At 40.7% G+C, this 8,493-nt stretch overlaps 1 pseudogene; it reads right to left on the bottom strand.

Moving 5' to 3' along the window:
• Positions 1–7,373: 7,373 nt before the first annotated feature.
• LOC117077778 lies at positions 7,374–7,653 on the bottom strand (annotated as a pseudogene).
• Positions 7,654–8,493: the final 840 nt, after the last annotated feature.

Below are 8,493 nucleotides of genomic sequence, written 5' to 3'. Positions count from 1 at the left end.
CAAGGCAATCCTAAGCAAAAAGAACAAAGCTGGAGGCAACGTGCTACCCAACTTCAAACAATACTACAGGGATACAGTAACCGAAACAGCACAGTACTCGAACAAGAATAGACACATAGATCAATGAAACAGAATAGAGAACCCAGAAATAAGACAGCACACCTACAACTATCTGATCTTCAACAAACCTGACAAAAAGGAGCAATGGGAAAAGGACTCCCTATTCAATAAATGGTGCTGGGATAACTGGCTAGCCATATGCAGAAAATTGAAACTGGACCCCTTCTTTACACCATATACAAAAATTAACTCAAGATGAATTAAAGACTTAAATGCAAAACCCAAAACTATAAAAACCCTGAAAGACAACCTAGGCAATACCATTCAGGACATAGGCACAGGCAAAGATTTTATGACGAAGATGCCAAAAACAATTTTAATGAAAGCGAAAATTGACAAATGGAATCTAATTAAACTAAACAGTTTCTGCACAGCAAAATAAACTATAAACAGAGTAAACAACCTACAGAATGGGAGAAAAATTTTGCAAACTATGCATCTGACAAAGTTCTAATATCCAGCATCCATTAGAAACTTAAACACATTTACTAGAAAAAAAAAAAAAGACCCATTAAAAAGTGGCCAAAGGACATTAACAGAGACTTCTCAAAAGAAGACATACATGCAGCCAACAATCGTGTGAAAAAAAGCTCAACATCACTGATCACTAGAGAAATGCAAATCAAAAGCACAATGAGATACTGTCTCACACCAGTCAGAATGGGTATCATTAAAAAATAAAAAAAAAATACAGATGCTGGCAAGGTTGTGGTGAAAAGGGAACACTTTTACACTGTTGCTGGGAGTGTAAATTAGTTCAACCACTGTGGAAGCCAGTGTGGTGATTCCTCAAAGACCTAAAGACAGAAATACCATTCAACCCAGCAATCCCATTACTGGGTATATACCCAATTGAATATAAATTGTTCCATTATTAAGATATATGCATGCATATGTTCATTGCAGCACTATTCATAATAGCAAAGACATGGAATCAACCCAAACACCCACTAATGAGAGACTGGGTAAAGAAAATGGGGTACATTTACACCATGGAATACTATACAGCCATAAAAAAGAATGAGATCATGTCCTCATGTTGTTTGCAGGAACATGGATGGAGCTGGAAGCTACTATCCTCAGAAAACTAGTGCAGGAACAGAAAACCAAATACTTTATGTTCTCACTTATAAGTGGGAGCTAAATGATGAGAACACAAGAACACATAGAGGGGAATGACACACACTGAGTCCTATTGGAGGGTAAAGGGTGGGAGGAGGGAGGGAAGCAGAAAAAATAACTAATGGATACTATGTGTAATACTTGGATGATGAACTAATCTGTACAACCAACTCCATGACACACCTTTACCTGTGTAACAAACCTGCACATCCTGCACCCGAACTCTAAACTTAAAACAACTTTGCACTCTGGTTTTGTAGAGCCCTAGCATGAGGTTGAAACAACATACAGACAACATGTCTAGGATAGATGTTTTAGTTTTTAAGAACAGGAAGTGCTTAAAACTTTTTCTCTCCATTTGCAGTATTCACAGCATGTTAAGCACAGAGCCCCTGATTAAATAAAAAAAGGTTTTGAAATTTTAAGGATTCAGATCATGAATGGGTTTTATTACTTTTCTCCAAAGCATAATATTAATAGATTACTAGGTTCCTCTTCCAAAATCCAAACAGCAAACAGTTTTTGTTGAACAGTGTTCTCTTCCCCCAAAAGGAAATTCTAATTAACTCAACAGATGCTGGCAAGGTTGTTGAGAAAAAGGAAGGCTTTTTCTCTAAGCAATTTTCAACCTCTGAGCAATTTAAAGATTGGGGGTTGCGCTACAGTTGGTCTTAGTTTTTCTAATGTGTTTTGTTAGCCTCATAAAAAACTCCTATGGATATGAATCTTAATAGATTTCAGTTCTGTTCTATTTTCACATTCCTGCTTTTCCTGAGGGAGTAGTAATAGTTTGGTTATTGTTGGTCTGGCATGCAGCTGGAAAAAGAATGTGGAGTTTATGGGAGTAGGGGGCCTCTCTGCTTATTGCTGCTGCCAGAAATGTATATTCTGCAACTCCTAGGTTTTGTGCAAGGCTTGTGTTGTAAATGGAACCATGTACCTTGATGGTTTTATGTGAGTCCATCAAAGTTGGACTTAGTTGCATTTAACCTATTTTGTCAAGGAAGAGATAGAGAGATTATTCATATTCTGGAATATCCTCTCCCTTCCTTCCTCCTCTCACTCTTTTCAAATGGTCTCTCACCCTTGGAGAGAGTTACTTGTTTGGATGAAGAAACTGTGTTTTGAGGAATCCTCTTAATATATCTATCAGATAGCTTATTTGTCATGTCAGAAAGCAGAGGCTGAAACCCTGGCGTAGTTACACATGGAATGTGTAACATTTAAGAGAGATGTTAAGTGCCAGACTCAAGATTACACAGCTAGTAAGTGTAGTAGCCATAACCAATCTCTTGACTTCTTCCATTTCTCCAAGTCTCTCAACTCGCTCATGGCATTGCTTTCTTTCCTGTTCAGTCTAGACTCCGGGTTGAACAATTTCAGCTTCTGCCTCACTCACTCTACCAATCCCTATTCCTCAACCAGTCCATTCTCCCCTGCACTACCTGCTATTTACCAGGCTGCTGGTAAAAACCACGTAGTCAAGGAGACTGTCCTGCTCTACAGCCTCTTTCCACTTTGCACACTCTTCCTGGGCCATCTACCTCCATGGGACAACCTAGTAGACCTTTGCTGGCATGTTGCAAACTTTTATCTGCAGTCCAGGCTATGTCCTGAGTTCTAGGGACATCTTTTCTCATTTAATGAAGATAGTTACTTAGATGTCCCAGACAGAATTCACCTACTTCTCCCTCAAATCTTTATCTTCATCTATAGTGAAGACGCTAGGAACTTTGGAGGGAACAAAACCCCAGGAAATCAAAAGCTAAGAACATGGAGGCCTTTGCCTCTTCTAAATCTAATTAGAGCCAAGTGCACTGAAAGTTTCAGGCTGGCATTGTCTCATGCTTTCATCAGTTATTTTATGATCTAAGTCATTGTGTGCAGAAGTTCAGGGTTTCAGGATGGGACATGTTCGTTAATTTATTAGGCATCAGTGATGCCAGATATGCACCTGAGATAACGAGAGTTGTTTAACTAAATAATGGCTGTGTGTGCTGTTTTCTTTATATCCACTGGAATATCTTTTAAATTTCCTGAATAACCAGTCTCCCTGGCACTTGTATACTCCTTCTAAGCTTATGTACATGCCCCCCTTCTCTGCCCTCCACCAGGTGAATAATTTGTATTTAAAGCATTATTCTAAATGCATACCTTTTGAAAAAGGGGGCCACAAAAAGACCACTGATTTCCTTTGGGGTCAATATAAAATAAATAGCATTTGAATAGGTAAAAATCATATGCTTCAGTTAGGAAAGAGCTACAGAATTAGATATGATTAAACCTTGCCTGAAAGGCTGAGCTGTTTGAGAAGGCTTCAACTTGTTGGGCATGGTGTGACTTGGCTCTGAGTACCAAGACTGCTTAGACTTAGGGACTTCTGAGCTCAATTCCAAGGGTTTCTGCCTCTGCAATTGACATGTCTTGCCATTATCTCAAATACAAAGAACGAAATGATGATTTGGTTTTTACTTCTTCAACAAAGGTTGTCAAAAACTAAAAGTGCACCTGTTGAAGTTTGGCTTTTCTTCAGGGATATATTAAAGTGAAAAGAGCAACAAGCCAGAAGACAGTTTATGTTCCTATGAGCTGTGTGATCTGAACCTGTCACCTTACTTTCCCAGCTTCAGTTTCCTGTTCTGCACAATAACTTTTATACTTCATATCAAAGTTTCCTGATATTGCTAATAGAACACCCAGAAATTTATTACTTTATGATAAATATGTTTTCATAACACAGAAAGACCCATTAACTTTAACACCTTTGTTACTTTGATTCTGAGATAATTATTTTTTTCCCTGATAATGGCAAAAGGCAGACTTTTTTTTTTTTTTTTAAAGTTCCAGGATGCATGTGCAGAATGTGCAGGTAATGAGATAATTCTTATATATTCTTTAAAAAAAAAAAAGATCATGCCTGTAATTCTAGCACTTTGGGAGTTTGAGGCAGGTGGATCACCTGAGGTCAGGAGTTAGAGACCAGCCTAACCAATATGGTAAAACCCTGACTCTACTGCAAATACAAAAATTAGCCAGGCATGGTGGTGTGTGACTGTAGTCCCAGCTACTTGGGAGGCTGAGGCAGGAGAATCACTTGAACCTGGGAAGTGGAGGTTGCAGTGAGCTAAGATCGCACCACTGCATTCCAGCCTAGGCGAAAGAGAGATTGTCTCAAACAAAACAAAACAAAACCCTTAAATTTGAAGTACTTTTATTACTTGTTGACTGTGGAAAATTAATTTAAAAGCTAAGGTTACAACATTGTAGACTGTGAGCTATTAGCAACCAGGACCCTTATGCAGAATAATGGTATATTTAAAACTGGAATATTGTACTGAGGTTCTCTGAACCTTAAGAAAGAGAATGAGAATTATAAGGGTCAGATGACGGAAGGGCCTTTCACTGAGATGGAGAGCATAAGGAGAAGGCTAAGGAGGTGAAGTTTGGTGGATAGGAATCAAGTCGGAACATGTCATTCTCCTGCTCAAAACCCCAGTGGCTCCCATTCCACTAACTGTAAAAGCAAAATCCTTCTCAGAACCCACTAAACCCTCTCCCACCTACCTGACCCCTGCTGCTTCCCAAGACTCACCTCCTATCACTGTGTCTTTCACTCAAATTGCTCCAGCCTTATTGTTTCTGGGACGCCCCAACACACTCCTGCCTCATCCTGCCTCAGGGCTTTTGCACTCGCTATTCCCTCATATGGAATTTTCTCCCCACCATGGCTAGTTCCTCCCTTTTTCAGCTCTCTACTCATAGGCCAGCTTATCAAAGAGAGACCTTTCTTTTTTCTTTTCTTTTTTTTTTCTTTTTTTGAGAAAGAATCTGGCTTTGTCTTCTAGGCTGGTATGCAATCATGCAGTCTTGGCTCCCTGCAACCTCCTTCTCCCCAGCTCAAGTCGTCCTCCCACCTCAGCCTCCTGAGTAACTGGGACCACAGGCATGCTTCATCACACCCAGTTAATTTTTGTATTTTTTTGTAGAGACTGGGGTCTCCCTATGTTGCCCAGGCTGGTCTCAAACTCCTGAGCTCAAGCCATCTGCCCGCCTTGGCCTCCCCAGGTGCTGGGATTACAGGTGTGAGCCACCGCTCCCCCTCCAAACCTAAAGGGACCTTTCTTGACTACCACCAATAAAATAACACTGACTCCAGCACCTTCTCTCTCCCTTACTTACCTTTATTTTTCACATACCCTCATCACCACCTGATATCTATTTGTTTATTGTCTATATGTCCCTCCTCCATGTAAGCTACAGAAGCTAGGAGAGGGGTATGCTTAATTATTACTGCATCCCCATTACCTAGCATTGGCTCATGGTACATGCTCAATAAACAGGTATTAAGTGAACAATGAAATCAGTTTGTACCTAGCATTGGCTCATGGTACGTGCTCAATAAACAGGTACTAAGTGAGCAATGGAATCAGTTTGGGACATGCCGAATGGGAGTTGTTTCAGTTATATCTAAGTGGAGCAACACACAAGAAGTTTATGAACAGGTTTATCAGAGATGTCTGGGCTATATATTGGGAGTCATCAGCATATGACATGAGAATGGATGAGATCCTGCAGTAAGGAATGAGCAATGGGAAGAGCCGAAGATGCATTCCTGGGAACACCAACCTTGAGGTACATGTAGAGGAAACAGATTCATGAAGGAGACAGAAGAGTAGCAAGAAACTGAAAAACAAAACCAGAGGGGAGAGTTATTCTTAAAGTGAACTACAGAGAGGATCCAAATGAGAGAATGACCAACAGTGTCAATTGGTGCAGAGTGAGACTGGTTCCTTAGAGCAGTGTCCCCGGAATGGTGAAGGGAGATGCCAGGCTGCAGAGGTGACACATGAATCAGAGATGAGATGGTGAGGGTAGAAGCTGGACATGAGAGGATGAAGTTAGTTGAAGCAGTAGCAGAAACAGCTTTAAATGAAAATGGCAGATTAAATTTTTCTGTGGATGGAGTGAAAACTGGGAGGTGGAGGGAGATGGACTTGAGGATATAGATGAAAAACTGACCACAATCTGTGGCAAAGGTACTTCTCCCATTGTTGAAGAGAGTGGAGAAGGAGTGGACACAGAGGTAAGCAAGTGAGGATAGCAAAGGGAGAACTTTCTGCCTGAGCCCTCCCCTCCCCTTCCCTTCCCTTCCTTTTCTTTTTTACAGCAAAGGAAAAGGTAATATTATTTGCTAATGATAGGGGTAAAGCAATGGATTAACTTCCAAAGAGAGAGTCAAGTTGGAAATGGCAGCCCTGGGGAATGGAATAGCATGCTGCTCAGGGAGACCTGCCTAGGGTGTTCAGAGGCACTAAGGTCAATTGCCACTCAGTTGCCACTGGAGACCATAATTTTTATAGCAGTGTTTTCTGTTAATGTTTGTCAGTTTTAATGTGCATATGAATCATCTGGTGATCTTGTAAAAATGTAGATTCTGATTCAGTGGACCTGGGGCAGGGCTGAAATTCTACAGTTCCTACAAGCTCTCAGGTGTTGCTGATATGTTGCTCTTTGAGTAGCAGGTGGTTTTTGCCATTTTCTTCAGCACCACTCAGGAGACCTGGCGCAGAATGGAGCTGATAGAGAGTCAGAGGTCAATTCAATAGAAGGAAAAGTGGAAACAGGAAGTTAAGGAAGTTAAAGAGTAGATAAAGCTAGAAGCTGTTGATGTGAAGAGGATGGAGAAAGGCTTGAAGACTGGAGTAGGCGTCTGATGGGGCAAAAGAACTTTCAGAACTGAAGGTAGGTAAGAGTTATCAGATATGCTTGGCAAGACAGGTTAAAAGCAACTGATACAGTTTGTAATGGCTGAAATAGAAATTCAGCTACCTAATAATGGCATATAAATAACATGAGAGGAAAAATACAACCTACATTCACTTTATAGTCTTCCTAAACACAAAAAAGTTAAACTGGGTGCACTAAAATTCTTATCTTCCTCCTTTTTAATTAAATGTCTTTTGTTCCTGTTATCTTTGCTCTAGGTTTTACATTTTTTTTTTTCCAAGTGTTCATGTTTATTGAGGGCAGTAGGGGCTACAAAGAAGCCCTGGACATCTGTGGGCGAGGCCTGGCATTTGCCTAGACAGTGGCCCAGCGAGCGGCCAAGGATGGGGTCTCCACGACCCGGTTTACCTGAAAGCGTGGCTGTCGGCTCCACCCCGACCAAAGCCTTTCTGCTCAAACATGGCGGCATAGCAAGAGTGGTGGCAGGAGGGCCTGCCTTCCTGCTCAGCGCGGCCCCCCGAGGTCAGCGTCTTCCCACATTCTCGCACTTCAGGCAGGGCCGATGCCAGTCCTTGCCCAGAGAGGTCACCCTCTCGGCGAAGTACACCTCCTTGTCGTACTTGAGGCACTTAGGCATGGCGGCTCCGAGTCCGGCGCAGGCGGCAGCGCCTGGGGAGGGACGGGCTGCAGGTACGAGACTAGATTTTAAATTTCTACGAGGTAAAGCTTTTACTTCGGGATTAACATTTATACAGCCTTACACTGCACAGGGAGTTTGGCTGATCAACATATTTAGGTGCTTTTGTTCTGGACGAGTACATGAACTTACCCATAAATGCAATCCTTTTTTTGTCATCATCTTTCTCGTTAAAACAGTGGAATGCCATTATTTCGCAGTTTTTCTTTTGAATAAGGCATCACCGGTATTCTTACAAACATAACTCTGTTGAGTAAAAGACTGACATAATGTGGCAATCCTGTAGTCTAGCGCCTGTCCAATTATGTTGCACTTATAACAAGATTCTTTCATATTTGAATGGATCATTATTAATCTTTAGGAAACGGTGCTGTATGATGGGAATATAAAGGGGCATAAGATAGGATGCCTTCTCTTGGCTGTGTTCAAAGACTGAGATATACATGTGTAAAGTCTTAGGAAATAATATCAGGCAGTATTTTAGTTACATCCCAGAATAAATGATATAAAGAGTTTAAAGGCAGTTTGAAAGGAAAAGTAAGTACACATAATTCAAAGCAAAAGCCGTTACCAGATTTTTTTTTTTTACTTTAGGATCAATTAAAGGCATGATTTTCAATTAGTGTTAATTCTGTCTTGAGTGCTATATTCTCTCAAACCTGAAATCAATATTATTAGCAGTTGTTATTAGCCAACACTAAACTGGAACAATTTAACTAGCACTTAAAATCGTTATAAAATATTCTAGACAAGCAAAAAGGCATAAAGGATAGATAATATAATAAATACAAAATAATTTTTCTTTCATATTTGCCAGTCTTCAGCCT

Source organism: Trachypithecus francoisi, unplaced genomic scaffold (genome assembly GCF_009764315.1).
Source record: "Trachypithecus francoisi isolate TF-2019V2 unplaced genomic scaffold, Tfra_2.0 Lachesis_group0, whole genome shotgun sequence".
Classification (NCBI taxonomy): domain Eukaryota; kingdom Metazoa; phylum Chordata; class Mammalia; order Primates; family Cercopithecidae; genus Trachypithecus; species Trachypithecus francoisi.
Note: the sequence above shows the minus strand (reverse complement) of the source record. Positions and strands in the feature narration are given on the sequence as shown.